The sequence below is a fragment of the Rana temporaria genome, chromosome 7 (genome assembly GCF_905171775.1).
Source record: "Rana temporaria chromosome 7, aRanTem1.1, whole genome shotgun sequence".
NCBI classification, from domain to species: Eukaryota; Metazoa; Chordata; class Amphibia; order Anura; family Ranidae; genus Rana; species Rana temporaria.
This window is the reverse complement of record NC_053495.1, coordinates 170,572,857-170,595,044: the sequence shown is the minus strand read 5'-3', so window position 1 is coordinate 170,595,044 and position 22,188 is coordinate 170,572,857.

Sequence of the window (22,188 nt, the reverse complement as noted above, 5' to 3'; positions counted from 1 at the left end):
GATCATCAGGGGACAGTATATAGGGAGTGCAGGGATCATCAGGGGACAGTATATATAGAGTGCAGGGATCATCAGGGGACAGTATATATAGAGTGCAGGGATCATCAGGGGACAGTATATAGAGAGTGCAGGGATCATCAGGGGACAGTATATAGAGAGTGCAGGGATCATCAGGGGACAGTATATAGAGAGTGCAGGGATCATCAGGGGACAGTATATATAGAGTGCAGGGATCATCAGGGGACAGTATATAGAGAGTGCAGGGATCATCAGGGGACAGTATATAGAGAGTGTAGGGATCATCAGGGGACAGTATATAGAGAGTGTAGGGATCATCAGGGGACAGTATATAGAGAGTGCAGGGATCATCGGGGGACAGTATATATAGAGTGCAGGGATCATCAGAGGACAGTATATATAGAGTGCAGGGATCATCAGGGGACAGTATATAGAGAGCGCAGGGATCATCAGGGGACAGTATATAGAGAGTGCAGGGATCATCGGGGGACAGTATATAGAGAGTGCAGGGATCATCAGGGGACAGTATATAGAGAGTGCAGGGATCATCAGGGGACAGTATATAGAGAGTGCAGGGATCATCAGGGGACAGTATATAGAGAGTGCAGGGATCATCAGGGGACAGTATATAGAGAGTGCAGGGATCATCAGGGGACAGTATATAGAGAGTGCAGGGATCATCAGGGGACAGTATATATAGAGAGCGCAGGGATCATCAGGGTACAGTATATAGAGAGTGCAGGGATCATCAGGGGACAGTATATAGAGAGTGCAGGGATCATCAGGGGACAGTATATAGAGAGTGCAGGGATCATCAGGGGACAGTATATATAGAGTGCAGGGATCATCAGGGGACAGTATATAGAGAGTGCAGGGATCATCAGGGGACAGTATATAGAGAGTGCAGGGATCATCAGGGTACAGTATATAGAGAGTGCAGGGATCATCAGGGGACAGTATATAGAGAGTGCAGGGATCATCGGGGGACAGTATATAGGGAGTGCAGGGATCATCAGAGGACAGTATATATAGAGTGCAGGGATCATCAGGGGACAGTATATAGAGAGTGCAGGGATCATCAGGGGACAGTATATATAGAGTGCAGGGATCATCAGGGGACAGTATATATAGAGTGCAGGGATCATCAGGGGACAGTATATAGAGAGTGCAGGGATCATCGGGGGACAGTATATAGAGAGTGCAGGGATCATCAGGGGACAGTATATAGAGAGTGCAGGGATCATCAGGGGACAGTATATAGAGAGTGCAGGGATCATCAGGGGACAGTATATAGAGAGTGCAGGGATCATCAGGGGACAGTATATATAGAGTGCAGGGATCATCAGGGGACAGTATATAGAGAGTGCAGGGATCATCAGGGGACAGTATATAGAGAGTGTAGGGATCATCAGGGGACAGTATATAGAGAGTGCAGGGATCATCAGGGGACAGTATGTAGAGAGTGCAGGGATCATCAGGGGACAGTATGTAGAGAGCGCAGGGATCATCAGGGGACAGTATATAGAGAGTGCAGGGATCATCAGGGGACAGTATATAGGGAGTGCAGGGATCATCAGGGGACAGTATATATAGAGTGCAGGGATCATCAGGGTACAGTATATAGAGAGTGCAGGGATCATCAGGGGACAGTATATATAGAGTGCAGGGATCATCAGGGGACAGTATATAGGGAGTGCAGGGATCATCAGGGGACAGTATATAGAGAGTGCAGGGATCATCAGGGGACAGTATATAGGGAGTGCAGGGATCATCAGGGGACAGTATATATAGAGTGCAGGGATCATCAGGGGACAGTATATAGAGAGTGCAGGGATCATCAGGGGACAGTATGTAGAGAGTGCAGGGATCATCAGGGGACAGTATGTAGAGAGCGCAGGGATCATCAGGGGACAGTATATAGGGAGTGCAGGGATCATCAGGGGACAGTATATATAGAGTGCAGGGATCATCAGGGGACAGTATATAGAGAGTGCAGGGATCATCAGGGGACAGTATATAGAGAGTGCAGGGATCATCAGGGGACAGTATATAGAGAGTGTAGGGATCATCAGGGGACAGTATATAGAGAGTGCAGGGATCATCGGGGGACAGTATATATAGAGTGCAGGGATCATCAGAGGACAGTATATATAGAGTGCAGGGATCATCAGGGGACAGTATATAGAGAGCGCAGGGATCATCAGGGGACAGTATATAGAGAGTGCAGGGATCATCGGGGGACAGTATATAGAGAGTGCAGGGATCATCAGGGGACAGTATATAGAGAGTGCAGGGATCATCAGGGGACAGTATATAGAGAGTGCAGGGATCATCAGGGGACAGTATATAGAGAGTGCAGGGATCATCAGGGGACAGTATATATAGAGAGCGCAGGGATCATCAGGGTACAGTATATAGAGAGTGCAGGGATTATCAGGGGACAGTATATAGAGAGTGCAGGGATCATCATGGGACAGTATATAGAGAGTGCAGGGATCATCAGGGGACAGTATATAGAGAGTGCAGGGATCATCAGGGGACAGTATATAGGGAGTGCAGGGATCATCAGAGGACAGTATATATAGAGTGCAGGGATCATCAGGGGACAGTATATAGAGAGTGCAGGGATCATCAGGGGACAGTATATATAGAGTGCAGGGATCATCAGGGGACAGTATATATAGAGTGCAGGGATCATCAGGGGACAGTATATAGAGAGTGCAGGGATCATCGGGGGACAGTATATAGAGAGTGCAGGGATCATCAGGGGACAGTATATAGAGAGCGCAGGGATCATCAGGGGACAGTATATAGAGAGTGCAGGGATCATCAGGGGACAGTATATAGAGAGTGCAGGGATCATCAGGGGACAGTATATAGAGAGTGCAGGGATCATCAGGGGACAGTATATATAGAGTGCAGGGATCATCAGGGGACAGTATATAGAGAGTGCAGGGATCATCAGGGGACAGTATATAGAGAGTGCAGAGATTATCAGGGGACAGTATATAGAGAGTGCAGGGATCATCAGGGGACAGTATATAGAGAGTGCAGGGATCATCAGGGGACAGTATATAGAGAGTGCAGGGATCATCAGGGGACAGTATATAGAGAGTGCAGGGATCATCAGGGGACAGTATATAGAGAGTGTAGGGATCATCAGGGGACAGTATATAGAGAGTGTAGGGATCATCAGGGGACAGTATATAGGGAGTGCAGGGATCATCAGAGGACAGTATATATAGAGTGCAGGGATCATCAGGGGACAGTATATAGAGAGCGCAGGGATCATCAGGGGACAGTATATAGAGAGTGCAGGGATCATCGGGGGACAGTATATAGAGAGTGCAGGGATCATCAGGGGACAGTATATAGAGAGTGCAGGGATCATCAGGGGACAGTATATAGAGAGTGCAGGGATCATCAGGGGACAGTATATAGAGAGTGCAGGGATCATCAGGGGACAGTATATAGAGAGTGCAGGGATCATCAGGGGACAGTATATAGGGAGTGCAGGGATCATCAGGGGACAGTATATAGAGAGTGCAGGGATCATCAGGGGACAGTATATAGAGAGTGCAGGGATCATCAGGGGACAGTATATAGAGAGTGCAGGGATCATCAGGGGACAGTATATAGAGAGTGCAGGGATCATCAGGGGACAGTATATAGAGAGTGCAGGGATCATCAGGGGACAGTATATATAGAGTGCAGGGATCATCAGGGGACAGTATATATAGAGTGCAGGGATCATCAGGGGACAGTATATAGAGAGTGCAGGGATCATCGGGGGACAGTATATAGAGAGTGCAGGGATCGTCAGGGGACAGTATATAGAGAGCGTAGGGATCATCAGGGGACAGTATATAGAGAGCGCAGGGATCATCAGGGGACAGTATATAGAGAGCGCAGGGATCATCAGGGGACAGTATATAGAGAGTGCAGGGATCATCGGGGGACAGTATATAGAGAGTGCAGGGATCATCAGGGGACAGTATATAGGGAGTGCAGGGATCATCAGAGGACAGTATATATAGAATGCAGGGATCATCAGGGGACAGTATATAGAGAGTGCAGGGATCATCAGGGGACAGTATATATAGAGTGCAGGGATCATCAGGGGACAGTATATAGAGAGCGCAGGGATCATCAGGGGACAGTATATAGAGAGCGCAGGGATCATCAGGGGACAGTATATAGAGAGTGCAGGGATCATCAGGGGACAGTATATAGAGAGTGCAGGGATCATCGGGGGACAGTATATAGGGAGTGCAGGGATCATCAGGGGACAGTATATAGAGAGCGCAGGGATCATCAGGGGACAGTATATAGAGAGTGTAGGGATCATCAGGGGACAGTATATAGAGAGCGCAGGGATCATCAGGGGACAGTATATAGAGAGTGCAGGGATCATCAGGGGACAGTATATAGGGAGTGCAGGGATCATCAGAGGACAGTATATATAGAGTGCAGGGATCATCAGGGGACAGTATATAGAGAGTGCAGGGATCATCAGGGGACAGTATATATAGAGTGCAGGGATCATCAGGGGACAGTATATAGAGAGTGCAGGGATCATCAGGGGACAGTATATAGGGAGTGCAGGGATCATCAGGGGACAGTATATAGAGAGTGCAGGGATCATCGGGGGACAGTATATTGAGAGTGCAGGGATCATCAGGGGACAGTATATATAGAGTGCAGGGATCATCAGGGGACAGTATATAGAGAGTGCAGGGATCATCGGGGGACAGTATATAGAGAGTGCAGGGATCATCAGGGGACAGTATATAGGGAGTGCAGGGATCATCAGGGGACAGTATATAGAGAGTGCAGGGATCATCAGGGTACAGTATATAGAGAGTGCAGGGATCATCAGGGGACAGTATATAGAGAGTGCAGGGATCATCGGGGGACAGTATATAGAGAGTGCAGGGATCATCAGGGGACAGTATATAGAGAGGGCAGGGATCATCGGGGGACAGTATATAGAGAGTGCAGGGATCATCATGGGACATTATATAGAGAGTGTAGGGATCATCAGGGGACAGTATATAGAGAGTGTAGGGATCATCAGGGGACAGTATATAGGGAGTGCAGGGATCATCAGAGGACAGTATATATAGAGTGCAGGGATCATCAGGGGACAGTATATAGAGAGTGCAGGGATCATCGGGGGACAGTATATAGAGAGCGCAGGGATCATCAGGGGACAGTATATAGAGAGCGCAGGGATCATCAGGGGACAGTATATATAGAGTGCAGGGATCATCAGGGGACAGTATATATAGAGTGCAGGGATTATCAGGGGACAGTATATAGAGAGTGCAGGGATCATCAGGGGACAGTATATAGGGAGTGCAGGGATCATCAGGGGACAGTATATAGAGAGCGCAGGGATCATCAGGGGACAGTATATAGAGAGCGCAGGGATCATCAGGGGACAGTATATATAGAGTGCAGGGATCATCAGGGGACAGTATATAGAGAGTGCAGGGATTATCAGGGGACAGTATATAGAGAGTGCAGGGATCATCAGGGGACAGTATATAGAGAGTGCAGGGATCATCAGGCGACAGTATATAGAGAGTGCAGGGATCATCAGGGGACAGTATATAGAGAGTGCAGGGATCATCGGGGGACAGTATATATAGAGTGCAGGGATCATCAGGGGACAGTATATAGAGAGTGCAGGGATCATCAGGGGACAGTATATAGAGAGTGCAGGGATCATCAGGGGACAGTATATAGAGAGCGCAGGGATCATCAGGGGACAGTATATAGAGAGCGCAGGGATCATCATGGGACAGTATATAGAGAGTGCAGGGATCATCAGGGGACAGTATATATAGAGTGCAGGGATCATCAGGGGACAGTATATATAGAGTGCAGGGATTATCAGGGGACAGTATATAGAGAGTGCAGGGATCATCAGGGGACAGTATATAGAGAGTGCAGGGATCATCAGGGGACAGTATATAGAGAGTGCAGGGATCATCAGGGGACAGTATATATAGAGTGCAGGGATCATCAGGGGACAGTATATAGAGAGTGCAGGGATCATCGGGGGACAGTATATAGAGAGTGCAGGGATCATCAGGGGACAGTATATAGAGAGTGCAGGAATCATCAGGGGACAGTATATAGGGAGTGCAGGGATCATCAGGGGACAGTATATAGAGAGTGCAGGGATCATCAGGGGACAGTATATAGAGAGTGCAGGGATCATCAGGGGACAGTATATAGAGAGTGCAGGGATCATCGGGGGACAGTATATAGGGAGTGCAGGGATCATCAGGGGACAGTATATAGAGAGTGCAGGGATCATCAGGGGACAGTATATAGAGAGTGCAGGGATCATCAGGGGACAGTATATAGAGAGTGCAGGGATCATCGGGGGACAGTATATATAGAGTGCAGGGATCATCAGGGGACAGTATATAGAGAGTGCAGGGATCATCAGGGGACAGTATATAGAGAGTGCAGGGATCATCAGGGGACAGTATATAGAGAGTGCAGGGATCATCATGGGACAGTATATAGAGAGTGCAGGGATCATCAGGGGACAGTATATAGAGAGTGCAGGGATCATCAGGGGACAGTATATATAGAGAGTGCAGGGATCATCAGGGGACAGTATATAGAGAGCGCAGGGATCATCAGGGGACAGTATATAGAGAGTGCAGGGATCATCAGGGGACAGTATATAGAGAGTGCAGGGATCATCGGGGGACAGTATATATAGAGTGCAGGGATCATCAGGGGACAGTATATAGAGAGTGCAGGGATCATCAGGGGACAGTATATAGAGAGCGCAGGGATCATCAGGGGACAGTATATATAGAGTGCAGGGATCATCATGGGACAGTATATAGAGAGTGCAGGGATCATCAGGGGACAGTATATAGAGAGTGCAGGGATCATCAGGGGACAGTATATAGAGAGTGCAGGGATCATCAGGGGACAGTATATAGAGAGCGCAGGGATCATCAGGGGACAGTATATAGAGAGCGCAGGGATCATCATGGGACAGTATATAGAGAGCGCAGGGATCATCATGGGACAGTATATAGAGAGTGCAGGGATCATCGGGGGACAGTATATATAGAGTGCAGGGATCATCAGGGGACAGTATATAGAGAGTGCAGGGATCATCGGGGACAGTATATAGAGAGTGCAGGGATCATCAGGGGACAGTATATAGAGAGTGCAGGAATCATCAGGGGACAGTATATAGAGAGTGCAGGGATCATCATGGGACAGTATATAGAGAGTGCAGGGATCATCAGGGGACAGTATATAGAGAGTGCAGGGATCATCGGGGGACAGAATATAGAGGGTGCAGGGATCATCGGGGGACAGTATATAGAGAGTGCAGGGATCATCAGGGGACAGTATATAGAGAGTGCAGGGATCATCGGGGGACAGTATATAGGGAGTGCAGGGATCATCAGGGGACAGTATATAGAGAGTGCAGGGATCATCAGGGGACAGTATATAGAGAGTGCAGGGATCATCAGGGGACAGTATATAGAGAGTGCAGGGATCATCAGGGGACAGTATATAGAGAGTGCAGGGATCATCAGGGGACAGTATATAGAGAGTGCAGGGATCATCAGGGGACAGTATATAGAGAGTGCAGGGATCATCAGGGGACAGTATATAGAGAGTGCAGGGATCATCATGGGACAGTATATAGAGAGTGCAGGGATCATCAGGGGACAGTATATAGAGAGTGCAGGGATCATCAGGGGACAGTATATAGAGAGTGCAGGGATCATCAGGGGACAGTATATATAGAGTGCAGGGATCATCAGGGGACAGTATATATAGAGTGCAGGGATCATCGGGGGACAGTATATATAGAGTGCAGGGATCATCAGGGGACAGTATATAGAGAGCGCAGGGATCATCAGGGGACAGTATATAGAGAGTGCAGGGATCATCAGAGGACAGTATATAGAGAGTGCAGGGATCATCAGGGGACAGTATATAGAGAGTGCAGGGATCATCAGGGGACAGTATATAGAGAGCGCAGGGATCATCAGGGGACAGTATATATAGAGTGCAGGGATCATCAGGGGACAGTATATATAGAGTGCAGGGATCATCAGGGGACAGTATATAGAGAGTGCAGGGATCATCATGGGACAGTATATAGAGAGTGCAGGGATCATCAGGGGACAGTATATAGAGAGTGCAGGGATCATCAGGGGACAGTATATAGAGAGTGCAGGGATCATCAGGGGACAGTATATAGAGAGCGTAGGGATCATCAGGGGACAGTATATAGAGAGTGCAGGGATCATCAGGGGACAGTATATATAGAGAGTGCAGGGATCATCGGGGGACAGTATATAGAGAGCGCAGGGATCATCAGGGGACAGTATATATAGAGAGTGCAGGGATTATCAGGGGACAGTATATAGAGAGTGCAGGGATCATCAGGGGACAGTATATATAGAGAGTGCAGGGATCATCAGGGGACAGTATATAGAGAGTGCAGGGATCATCAGGGGACAGTATATAGAGAGTGCAGGGATCATCAGGGGACAGTATATATAGAGTGCAGGGATCATCAGGGGACAGTATATAGAGAGTGTAGGGATCATCAGAGGACAGTATATATAGAGAGTGCAGGGATCATCGGGGGACAGTATATAGAGAGCGCAGGGATCATCAGGGGACAGTATATAGAGAGTGCAGGGATCATCAGGGGACAGTATATAGAGAGCGCAGGGATCATCAGGGGACAGTATATAGAGAGTGCAGGGATCGTCAGGGGACAGTATATAGAGAGCGCAGGGATCATCAGGGGACAGTATATAGGGAGTGCAGGGATCATCAGGGGACAGTATATATAGAGTGCAGGGATCATCAGGGGACAGTATATAGAGAGTGCAGGGATCATCCGGGGACAGTATATATAGAGTGCAGGGATCATCAGGGGACAGTATATAGAGAGTGCAGGGATCATCAGGGGACAGTATATAGAGAGTGCAGGGATCATCAGGGGACAGTATATAGGGAGTGCAGGGATCATCAGGGGACAGTATATAGAGAGTGCAGGGATCATCAGGGGACAGTATATAGAGAGTGCAGGGATCATCAGGGGACAGTATATAGAGAGTGCAGGGATCATCAGGGGACAGTATATATAGAGAGCGCAGGGATCATCAGGGGACAGTATATAGAGAGTGCAGGGATCATCAGAGGACAGTATATAGAGAGTGCAGGGATCATCAGGGGACAGTATATAGAGAGTGCAGGGATCATCAGAGGACAGTATATAGAGAGTGCAGGGATCATCAGGGGACAGTATATATAGAGTGCAGGGATCATCAGGGTACAGTATATAGAGAGTGCAGGGATCATCAGGGGACAGTATATAGGGAGTGCAGGGATCATCAGAGGACAGTATATATAGAGTGCAGGGATCATCAGGGGACAGTATATAGAGAGTGCAGGGATCATCAGGGGACAGTATATAGAGAGTGCAGGGATCATCAGGGGACAGTATATATAGAGTGCAGGGATCATCAGGGGACAGTATATAGAGAGCGCAGGGATCATCAGGGGACAGTATATATAGAGTGCAGGGATCATCAGGGGACAGTATATAGGGAGTGCAGGGATCATCAGAGGACAGTATATATAGAGTGCAGGGATCATCAGGGGACAGTATATAGAGAGTGCAGGGATCATCAGGGGACAGTATATAGAGAGTGCAGGGATCATCAGGGGACAGTATATATAGAGTGCAGGGATCATCAGGGGACAGTATATATAGAGTGCAGGGATCATCAGGGGACAGTATATAGAGAGTGCAGGGATCATCAGGGGACAGTATATATAGAGTGCAGGGATCATCAGGGGACAGTATATAGAGAGTGCAGGGATCATCAGGGGACAGTATATAGAGAGTGCAGGGATCATCAGGGGACAGTATATAGAGAGTGCAGGGATCATCAGGGGACAGTATATAGAGAGTGCAGGGATCATCAGGGGACAGTATATAGAGAGTGCAGGGATCATCAGGGGACAGTATATAGAGAGTGTAGGGATCATCAGGGGACAGTATATAGAGAGTGTAGGGATCATCAGGGGACAGTATATAGGGAGTGCAGGGATCATCAGAGGACAGTATATATAGAGTGCAGGGATCATCAGGGGACAGTATATAGAGAGTGCAGGGATCATCAGGGGACAGTATATATAGAGTGCAGGGATCATCAGGGGACAGTATATAGAGAGTGCAGGGATCATCGGGGGACAGTATATAGAGAGTGCAGGGATCGTCAGGGGACAGTATATAGAGAGCGTAGGGATCATCAGGGGACAGTATATAGAGAGCGCAGGGATCATCAGGGGACAGTATATAGAGAGTGCAGGGATCATCAGGGGACAGTATATAGAGAGTGCAGGGATCATCAGGGGACAGTATATAGAGAGTGTAGGGATCATCAGGGGACAGTATATAGAGAGTGTAGGGATCATCAGGGGACAGTATATAGGGAGTGCAGGGATCATCAGAGGACAGTATATATAGAGTGCAGGGATCATCAGGGGACAGTATATAGAGAGCGCAGGGATCATCAGGGGACAGTATATAGAGAGTGCAGGGATCATCAGGGGACAGTATATAGAGAGTGCAGGGATCATCAGGGGACAGTATATAGAGAGCGCAGGGATCATCAGAGGACAGTATATAGAGAGTGCAGGGATCATCAGGGGACAGTATATAGAGAGTGCAGGGATCATCAGGGGACAGTATATAGAGAGTGCAGGGATCATCAGGGGACAGTATATAGAGAGTGCAGGGATCATCAGGGGACAGTATATAGAGAGTGCAGGGATCATCAGAGGACAGTATATAGAGAGCGCAGGGATCATCAGAGGACAGTATATAGAGAGTGCAGGGATCATCAGGGGACAGTATATAGAGAGTGCAGGGATCATCAGAGGACAGTATATAGAGAGCGCAGGGATCATCAGAGGACAGTATATAGAGAGTGCAGGGATCATCATGGGACATTATATAGAGAGTGTAGGGATCATCAGGGGACAGTATATAGAGAGTGTAGGGATCATCAGGGGACAGTATATAGAGAGTGCAGGGATCATCAGGGGACAGTATATAGGGAGTGCAGGGATCATCAGAGGACAGTATATATAGAGTGCAGGGATCATCAGGGGACAGTATATATAGAGTGCAGGGATCATCAGGGGACAGTATATAGAGAGTGCAGGGATCATCAGGGGACAGTATATAGAGAGTGCAGGGATCATCAGAGGACAGTATATAGAGAGCGCAGGGATCATCAGAGGACAGTATATAGAGAGTGCAGGGATCATCAGGGGACAGTATATAGGGAGTGCAGGGATCATCAGAGGACAGTATATATAGAGTGCAGGGATCATCAGGGGACAGTATATATAGAGTGCAGGGATCATCAGGGGACAGTATATAGAGAGTGCAGGGATCATCAGGGGACAGTATATAGAGAGTGCAGGGATCATCAGGGGACAGTATATAGGGAGTGCAGGGATCATCAGAGGACAGTATATATAGAGTGCAGGGATCATCAGGGGACAGTATATAGGGAGTGCAGGGATCATCAGAGGACAGTATATATAGAGTGCAGGGATCATCGGGGGACAGTATATAGAGAGTGCAGGGATCATCAGGGGACAGTATATAGAGAGTGCAGGGATCATCAGGGGACAGTATATAGGGAGTGCAGGGATCATCAGAGGACAGTATATATAGAGTGCAGGGATCATCAGGGGACAGTATATAGGGAGTGCAGGGATCATCAGAGGACAGTATATATAGAGTGCAGGGATCATCGGGGGACAGTATATAGAGAGTGCAGGGATCATCAGGGGACAGTATATAGAGAGTGCAGGGATCATCAGGGGACAGTATATAGAGAGTGCAGGGATCATCAGGGGACAGTATATAGAGAGCGCAGGGATCATCAGGGGACAGTATATATAGAGTGCAGGGATCATCAGGGGACAGTATATATAGAGTGCAGGGATCATCGGGGGACAGTATATATAGAGTGCAGGGATCATCGGAGGACAGTATATATAGAGTGCAGGGATCATCAGGGGACAGTATATAGAGAGTGCAGGGATCATCAGGGGACAGTATATAGAGAGTGCAGGGATCATCGGAGGACAGTATATATAGAGTGCAGGGATCATCGGAGGACAGTATATATAGAGTGCAGGGATCATCAGGGGACAGTATATAGAGAGTGCAGGGATCATCAGGGGACAGTATATATAGAGAGTGCAGGGATCATCAGGGGACAGTATATAGAGAGTGCAGGGATCATCATGGGACAGTATATAGAGAGTGCAGGGATCATCATGGGACAGTATATAGAGAGTGCAGGGATCATCAGGGGACAGTATATAGAGAGTGCAGGGATCATCGGGGGACAGTATATATAGAGTGCAGGGATCATCAGGGGACAGTATATAGAGAGTGCAGGGATCATCGGGGGACAGTATATAGAGAGTGCAGGGATCATCAGGGGACAGTATATATAGAGTGCAGGGATCATCAGGGGACAGTATATAGAGAGTGCAGGGATCATCATGGGACAGTATATAGAGAGTGCAGGGATCATCAGGGGACAGTATATAGAGAGTGCAGGGATCATCGGGGGACAGTATATAGAGGGTGCAGGGATCATCGGGGACAGTATATAGAGAGTGCAGGGATCATCAGGGGACAGTATATAGAGAGTGCAGGGATCATCAGGGGACAGTATATAGAGAGTGCAGGGATCATCAGGGGACAGTATATAGAGAGTGCAGGGATCATCAGGGGACAGTATATAGAGAGTGCAGGGATCATCAGGGGACAGTATATATAGAGAGTGCAGGGATCATCAGGGGACAGTATATAGAGAGCGCAGGGATCATCAGGGGACAGTATATAGAGAGTGCAGGGATCATCATGGGACAGTATATAGAGAGTGCAGGGATCATCAGGGGACAGTATATAGAGAGTGCAGGGATCATCAGGGGACAGTATATAGAGAGTGCAGGGATCATCAGGGGACAGTATATAGAGAGTGCAGGGATCATCATGGGACAGTATATAGAGAGTGCAGGGATCATCAGGGGACAGTATATAGAGAGTGCAGGGATCATCAGGGGACAGTATATAGAGAGCGCAGGGATCATCAGGGGACAGTATATAGAGAGCGCAGGGATCATCATGGGACAGTATATAGAGAGCGCAGGGATCATCATGGGACAGTATATAGAGAGTGCAGGGATCATCGGGGGACAGTATATAGAGAGTGCAGGGATCATCGGGGGACAGTATATAGAGAGTGCAGGGATCATCAGGGGACAGTATATAGAGAGTGCAGGGATCATCAGGGGACAGTATATAGAGAGCGCAGGGATCATCAGGGGACAGTATATAGAGAGCGCAGGGATCATCATGGGACAGTATATAGAGAGCGCAGGGATCATCATGGGACAGTATATAGAGAGTGCAGGGATCGTCAGGGGACAGTATATATAGAGAGTGCAGGGATCATCGGGGGACAGTATATAGAGAGTGCAGGGATCATCAGGGGACAGTATATAGAGAGTGCAGGGATCATCAGGGGACAGTATATATAGAGTGCAGGGATCATCAGGGGACAGTATATAGAGAGTGCAGGGATCATCAGGGGACAGTATATATAGAGTGCAGGGATCATCGGGGGACAGTATATAGAGAGTGCAGGGATCGTCAGGGGACAGTATATAGAGAGTGCAGGGATCATCGGGGGACAGTATATAGAGAGTGCAGGGATCATCAGGGGACAGTATATAGAGAGTGCAGGGATCATCAGGGGACAGTATATAGAGAGTGCAGGGATCATCATGGGACAGTATATAGAGAGTGCAGGGATCATCAGGGGACAGTATATATAGAGTGCAGGGATCATCAGGGGACAGTATATAGAGAGTGCAGGGATCATCAGGGGACAGTATATATAGAGTGCAGGGATCATCGGGGGACAGTATATAGAGAGTGCAGGGATCATCAGGGGACAGTATATAGAGAGTGCAGGGATCATCGGGGGACAGTATATAGGGAGTGCAGGGATCATCAGGGGACAGTATATAGAGAGTGCAGGGATCATCAGGGGACAGTATATAGAGAGTGCAGGGATCATCAGGGGACAGTATATAGAGAGTGCAGGGATCATCAGGGGACAGTATATATAGAGAGTGCAGGGATCATCAGGGGACAGTATATAGAGAGCGCAGGGATCATCAGGGGACAGTATATAGAGAGTGCAGGGATCATCATGGGACAGTATATAGAGAGTGCAGGGATCATCAGGGGACAGTATATAGAGAGTGCAGGGATCATCAGGGGACAGTATATAGAGAGTGCAGGGATCATCAGGGGACAGTATATAGAGAGTGCAGGGATCATCAGGGGACAGTATATATAGAGAGTGCAGGGATTATCAGGGGACAGTATATAGAGAGTGCAGGGATCATCAGGGGACAGTATATAGAGAGTGCAGGGATCATCAGGGGACAGTATATATAGAGAGTGCAGGGATCATCAGGGGACAGTATATAGAGAGTGTAGGGATCATCAGGGGACAGTATATAGAGAGTGCAGGGATCATCAGGGGACAGTATATAGAGAGTGCAGGGATCATCAGGGGACAGTATATAGAGAGTGCAGGGATCATCAGGGGACAGTATATATAGAGTGCAGGGATCATCAGGGGACAGTATATAGAGAGTGCAGGGATCATCAGGGGACAGTATATATAGAGTGCAGGGATCATCAGGGGACAGTATATAGAGAGCGCAGGGATCATCAGGGGACAGTATATATAGAGTGCAGGGATCATCAGGGGACAGTATATAGAGAGTGCAGGGATCATCAGGGGACAGTATATAGAGAGTGCAGGGATCATCAGGGGACAGTATATAGAGAGTGCAGGGATCATCAGGGGACAGTATATATAGAGTGCAGGGATCATCAGGGGACAGTATATATAGAGTGCAGGGATCATCGGGGGACAGTATATATAGAGTGCAGGGATCATCAGGGGACAGTATATAGAGAGTGCAGGGATCATCATGGGACAGTATATAGAGAGTGCAGGGATCATCAGGGGACAGTATATAGAGAGTGCAGGGATCATCGGGGGACAGTATATAGAGGGTGCAGGGATCATCGGGGGACAGTATATAGAGAGTGCAGGGATCATCAGGGGACAGTATATAGAGAGTGCAGGGATCATCGGGGGACAGTATATAGGGAGTGCAGGGATCATCAGGGGACAGTATATAGAGAGTGCAGGGATCATCAGGGGACAGTATATAGAGAGTGCAGGGATCATCAGGGGACAGTATATAGAGAGTGCAGGGATCATCAGGGGACAGTATATAGAGAGTGCAGGGATCATCAGGGGACAGTATATAGAGAGTGCAGGGATCATCAGGGGACAGTATATAGAGAGTGCAGGGATCATCAGGGGACAGTATATAGAGAGTGCAGGGATCATCATGGGACAGTATATAGAGAGTGCAGGGATCATCAGGGGACAGTATATAGAGAGTGCAGGGATCATCAGGGGACAGTATATAGAGAGTGCAGGGATCATCATGGGACAGTATATAGAGAGTGCAGGGATCATCAGGGGACAGTATATATAGAGTGCAGGGATCATCAGGGGACAGTATATAGAGAGTGCAGGGATCATCAGGGGACAGTATATATAGAGTGCAGGGATCATCGGGGGACAGTATATAGAGAGTGCAGGGATCATCAGGGGACAGTATATAGAGAGTGCAGGGATCATCGGGGGACAGTATATAGGGAGTGCAGGGATCATCAGGGGACAGTATATAGAGAGTGCAGGGATCATCAGGGGACAGTATATAGAGAGTGCAGGGATCATCAGGGGACAGTATATAGAGAGTGCAGGGATCATCAGGGGACAGTATATATAGAGAGTGCAGGGATCATCAGGGGACAGTATATAGAGAGTGCAGGGATCATCAGGGGACAGTATATAGAGAGTGCAGGGATCATCATGGGACAGTATATAGAGAGTGCAGGGATCATCAGGGGACAGTATATAGAGAGTGCAGGGATCATCAGGGGACAGTATATAGAGAGTGCAGGGATCATCAGGGGACAGTATATAGAGAGTGCAGGGATCATCAGGGGACAGTATATAGAGAGTGCAGGGATTATCAGGGGACAGTATATAGAGAGTGCAGGGATCATCAGGGGACAGTATATAGAGAGTGCAGGGATCATCAGGGGACAGTATATATAGAGAGTGCAGGGATCATCAGGGGACAGTATATAGAGAGCGCAGGGATCATCAGGGGACAGTATATATAGAGTGCAGGGATCATCATGGGACAGTATATAGAGAGTGCAGGGATCATCAGGGGACAGTATATAGAGAGTGCAGGGATCATCAGGGGACAGTATATAGAGAGTGCAGGGATCATCAGGGGACAGTATATAGAGAGTGCAGGGATCATCAGGGGACAGTATATATAGAGTGCAGGGATCATCAGGGGACAGTATATAGAGAGTGCAGGGATCATCAGGGGACAGTATATATAGAGTGCAGGGATCATCAGGGGACAGTATATAGAGAGCGCAGGGATCATCAGGGGACAGTATATATAGAGTGCAGGGATCATCAGGGGACAGTATATAGAGAGTGCAGGGATCATCAGGGGACAGTATATAGAGAGTGCAGGGATCATCAGGGGACAGTATATAGAGAGTGCAGGGATCATCAGGGGACAGTATATATAGAGTGCAGGGATCATCAGGGGACAGTATATATAGAGTGCAGGGATCATCGGGGGACAGTATATATAGAGTGCAGGGATCATCAGGGGACAGTATATAGAGAGTGCAGGGATCATCATGGGACAGTATATAGAGAGTGCAGGGATCATCAGGGGACAGTATATAGAGAGTGCAGGGATCATCAGGGGACAGTATATATAGAGTGCAGGGATCATCAGGGGACAGTATATAGAGAGTGCAGGGATCATCAGAGGACAGTATATATAGAGTGCAGGGATCATCAGGGGACAGTATATAGAGAGTGCAGGGATCATCAGGGGACAGTATATATAGAGTGCAGGGATCATCAGGGGACAGTATATAGAGAGTGCAGGGATCATCAGAGGACAGTATATATAGAGTGCAGGGATCATCAGGGGACAGTATATAGAGAGTGCAGGGATCATCAGGGGAGAGTATATATAGAGAGTGCAGGGATTATCAGGGGACAGTATATAGAGAGTGCAGGGATCATCAGGGGACAGTATATAGAGAGTGCAGGGATCATCAGAGGACAGTATATAGAGAGTGCAGGGATCATCAGGGGACAGTATATAGAGAGTGCAGGGATCATCAGGGGACAGTATATAGAGAGTGCAGGGATCATCAGGGGACAGTATATAGAGAGTGCAGGGATCATCGGGGGACAGTATATAGAGAGTGCAGGGATCATCAGGGGACAGTATATAGAGAGTGCAGGGATCATCAGAGGACAGTATATAGAGAGTGCAGGGATCATCAGGGGACAGTATATAGAGAGTGCAGGGATCAGTTTTTTCCCAATACTCCTTTCATTCATCCACATGAACCCGACCCCCCCATCCCCCCTCCTCAGCTCTGATCCATGTTTACATTCCCACTACAGCCTTCAATAAATCTTCTCCCCTCCCCCTTAAATGCTTCCCCATCCTGCACAAGCCTCACCATTGCTGTAAAGTGAAGTTCCTGCCGTATCTTCCCCCACACTACAAGCCTTGCCTCTCTGCAGCCAGATCGTCCCGTGGGTGACGACATCCAGGCACTAGGATCAGAGAAGGTGCAACTTACCTCCCGACTCCCCCTCTGGCACATGACAGTACTGCACTCAGGGAGACAAGCTGGTAAAAAGCTCCGACCCTAGGAGGATAGATCTGACGGGTTGGCAGCGACCGGTTGATGTTGTGTCCGGGTGTCAGATGATCAGAAACCCGGGGGGCAGAAGTGTCAAAAACCGGACTGTCCGGGTCATTCCCGTACAGGTGACAACCCTACATGAACTCCATGCCAATACAACTCTCAGACCTGCCCCTCTTCTAGAACATTCTCACTGAAAGCAGGGGAGGCGCCCAAGAGCTGAAGCACGTCAGTCACGCCCACTGCTACACTAACCACTCCCCTGCCCTCAGATCAAAAACAAACAGGCCTGCCTAAATTTACCTGCGCTGACAGAGCCTCAAACACTACACATCTAGCACCTACCTATGGTTAGGGTTGCCACCTGTCCAGGATTCACCCGGGCAGTTCGGGTTTGGAATCATGTGTCCGGGTTTCAAACTGCCTGAAACCCAGACACATTATTCAGACTAGACTGTGGCTTCCCAGCAGGGTTGATGGCTGCAGTTGTCTAACCTGAGAGTGTCTGTTACACTCTCTTTCACACTGCCCAAAGCCAACACTAACAACCCCTCCACATACAGACAGGAGAGGAGAGAGGGCTCCATCTGTTCCTCTTCCTCCTGCCCCTACCCCTCTGTGTCTGCCCACCTTCCAATCCCCAGTGCTGTGCCTCAGAAAAGGAAAGTGGGGGCCGGAAGTCCAGCAGCTTCAGATACATTTGGATGAGAGGTGCTGACTGCCAAGGGGTGAGTGAGCTCACCATCCATCCCTGTCTGTGACTGAAGTCTCCCCCTTCCCTCTTCTGTCTCTGAGTGAGTACACTAAGGTAAATCAGTGTTCTCAGAGCACCCCTTACATCAGAGTTCCCCTTTACACCAGAGGCCACAGTGTTCCCCCTTACATCAGAGTCCTCTCCGTACATCAGAGTTCTCAGTGTTCCCCTTTAGATCAGGGTTCCCAGAGCATCCCTTATGTCAGAGACCCCAGAGTTCTCCCTTATATCAGAGTCTGCAGAGTCCCCCCTTACAGTGTAAGGGAACTCCGGGGATTCAGATGTAAAGGGGAACTCTTGTGATTAACTTCATATGATTAGAAATGTTATTTAATTGCAAAATCTATGTATAGTTTATTCTATAATAATAATTGTTGTGCGCCGCTAAAGTTTTCGGGATTGACTTGAAGAAAAAGTGGCAACTCTACCTATAGTAGAGGGTGCTACATACATATAATACACCCCCCCATATATATACATATAATACACCCCCCCCATATATATACATATAATACACCCCCCCCCCCATATACATACATATAATACACTCCCCCCCATATACATACATATAATACACCCCCCCATATATATACATATAATACACTCCCCCCCATATACATACATATAATACACTCCCCCCCATATACATACATATAATACACCCCCCCTCATATATACATATAATACACCCCCCCATATATATACATATAATACACCCCCCCATATACATACATATAATACACCCCCCCCAATATATATACATATAATACACCCCCCCAATATATATACATATAATACACTCCCCCCCATATATATACATATAATACACCCCCCCTCATATATACATATAATACACCCCCCCCATATATATACATATAATACACCCCCCCCATATACATACATATAATACACCCCCCCTCATATATACATATAATACACCCCCCCCCATATATATACATATAATACACCCCCCTCATATATACATATAATACCCCCCCTCCCCATATATATATACATATAATACACCCCCCCCCCATATATATATACATATAATACACCCCCCCTCATATATACATATAATACACCCCCCCATATATATACATATAATACACCCCCCTCATATATACATATAATACACCCCCCCCCATATATATACATATAATACACCCCCCTCATATATACATATAATACACCCCCCCCCATATATACAAATAATACACTCCCCATATATATACATATAAAACCCCATATATATATATATATATAATACACCCCCCCCCATATATACATATAATACACCCCCCCCAAATATATACATATAGTACACTCCCCCATATATACATATAATACACCCCCCCCCAAATATATACATATAGTACTCCCCCCCCATATATACATATAATACACCTATCTATATATATATATATCTCCAGGAGGTAAAAAATATATATATATATATATATATATATATATTTATAAATTATATATTTATTTTTTTACCTCCTGGAGATTATATATATATATAGAGATAGAAATATACATACATATTGTATATATATATATATATATATATATATATATATATATATATATATATATATATATACACATAGAGATATACAATATATATATATATATACACACACACACACTGATTCAGTCACTAAGGGGTTAATGAACAAAGTGACAGTTAGGTCAAGTGAGCTGGAATGTTCTGTTGCCATGGCGACCTATCTGAGCTGTGTTGTGTAACGGCTGTTGTTGCCATGGTGGCATATCTGCCACTGTCTGTGACTTTGTGACATCATCATCTGAGCCTTTATAAAGAATTCGCAGAGAGGATCTGTCATTTGAGATCAAGACTCTGAGAAGATCAGAAGTGTTCTGACTGCTCTGAGAATTCTCATACGATTTAGAAGCGATTTATTCAGATCTATCTGATTAGATAAGCGAATAATAATAATAATAATATATTCATTTCCTTGTCACATTTCTATATATCTTTTCGTGACAAATTTTGGAAAAATGAGCCTTTGGAAAACGATTGCCGTTTTCTGCTGTCTTCTGGCTCTTGGTGTAGAATATTCTCACGCCGGGCCAGTGTACGCCCGTCTGGATGCTACAGTTGGCTCTAAAGTAGTGATCCTGTGTAAGGTCCGCACCGATCTTCTATCTGGTGCAAGCAGTGTTAAGTTGGAGTGGGGAATGACTCCGGAAGGAGGAGGTCTCTACACCCTTCTAATGCACAAAGATGTGAAAAACCTGCAGAAGGATCATGTGGATTGTTCTTTTATCATCGACTCGATCCGGTATAGAGACAGCGGAACCTACGAGGGCAGATTCATCATGGACAACGTCCCGTATCAGCCATTCAAGGTGGTCATCGTTCATGTGACTGGTGAGTGTTACAGCTTTTGGTTTATTGTTCATTCTATGGGGGGGTCTACTGTGAGGGGGATCTACCATGGGGGGGTCTACTGTGGGGGTGGGACCAGGACCAGGCTGGGCAGGTCCAGCTCAGAGGGACTTGTGGGCTTCTGGGTAATTTGTTTAACCCTTTCCCTGCCAGTTTTTTCCCCCACACAATACGAAATCTTATACCCAGAAATCCCCCCACACAGGAGACATCTGGTGATTACAATGTGATGTATTGTATCTCATCATCACTTCTCACACTATACAATGATATTACATTTAAAGCGGAGCTCCACCCACTTTTATAACTCCTCCTCCTCCTCACCCCTCACTAATCTGTGCACTGAAAACAAATTGGATACTTTTTTTTCCAGCACTTTCTGTGTAAATTGAGTATTTTTGTTTTTTCCCTTCTTCCTCCTCCTCCTCTCGCCATCATTTCCGGTTTGCAATGCCTCCTGGGAGATCATGTGTGTCACCAATGGGGCGCCGCGTTTTTTTTTCTGTGAACCAGAAATGACGCGATGCACATCCGGCGCAATGTTTGAAAAGGGCAGCCAGGCTTTTGTTGCCATTGTTACACAAAACTTCTTATTCACAGTGATGGGCGATGGGGGGAGGGGGCTGGAGAATCTCAGCTCTGATTACATACAGAGCCCGGGGGAGGGGACAGACACAGTTATTTACAGTAGAGGAATATGATGAGGAAAATTTTGATTGGGCAGTTTAATAGGGTCAAATTTGATAGGAGCAGTTTGATGGGGACAGTTTTGATGGGGGCAGAGGGACATTTGGAATAGATTTATAGTCATGAATGTAAACTGGTTTGTTGAACATTATAGCTCATTATTTGGACATTTAAATTAATTTCCTTTGTTTTTATTTCATCAGATCCCACGTCCACGGAGACCGCTGATACCGAGACATTCAAGAAGCACCAAACAAACCTGAAAACACAATGGAAGACTCTTTCAGTCGCTTCCACTGAGACCGCTGATACCAAGACGGTCAGGAAGCA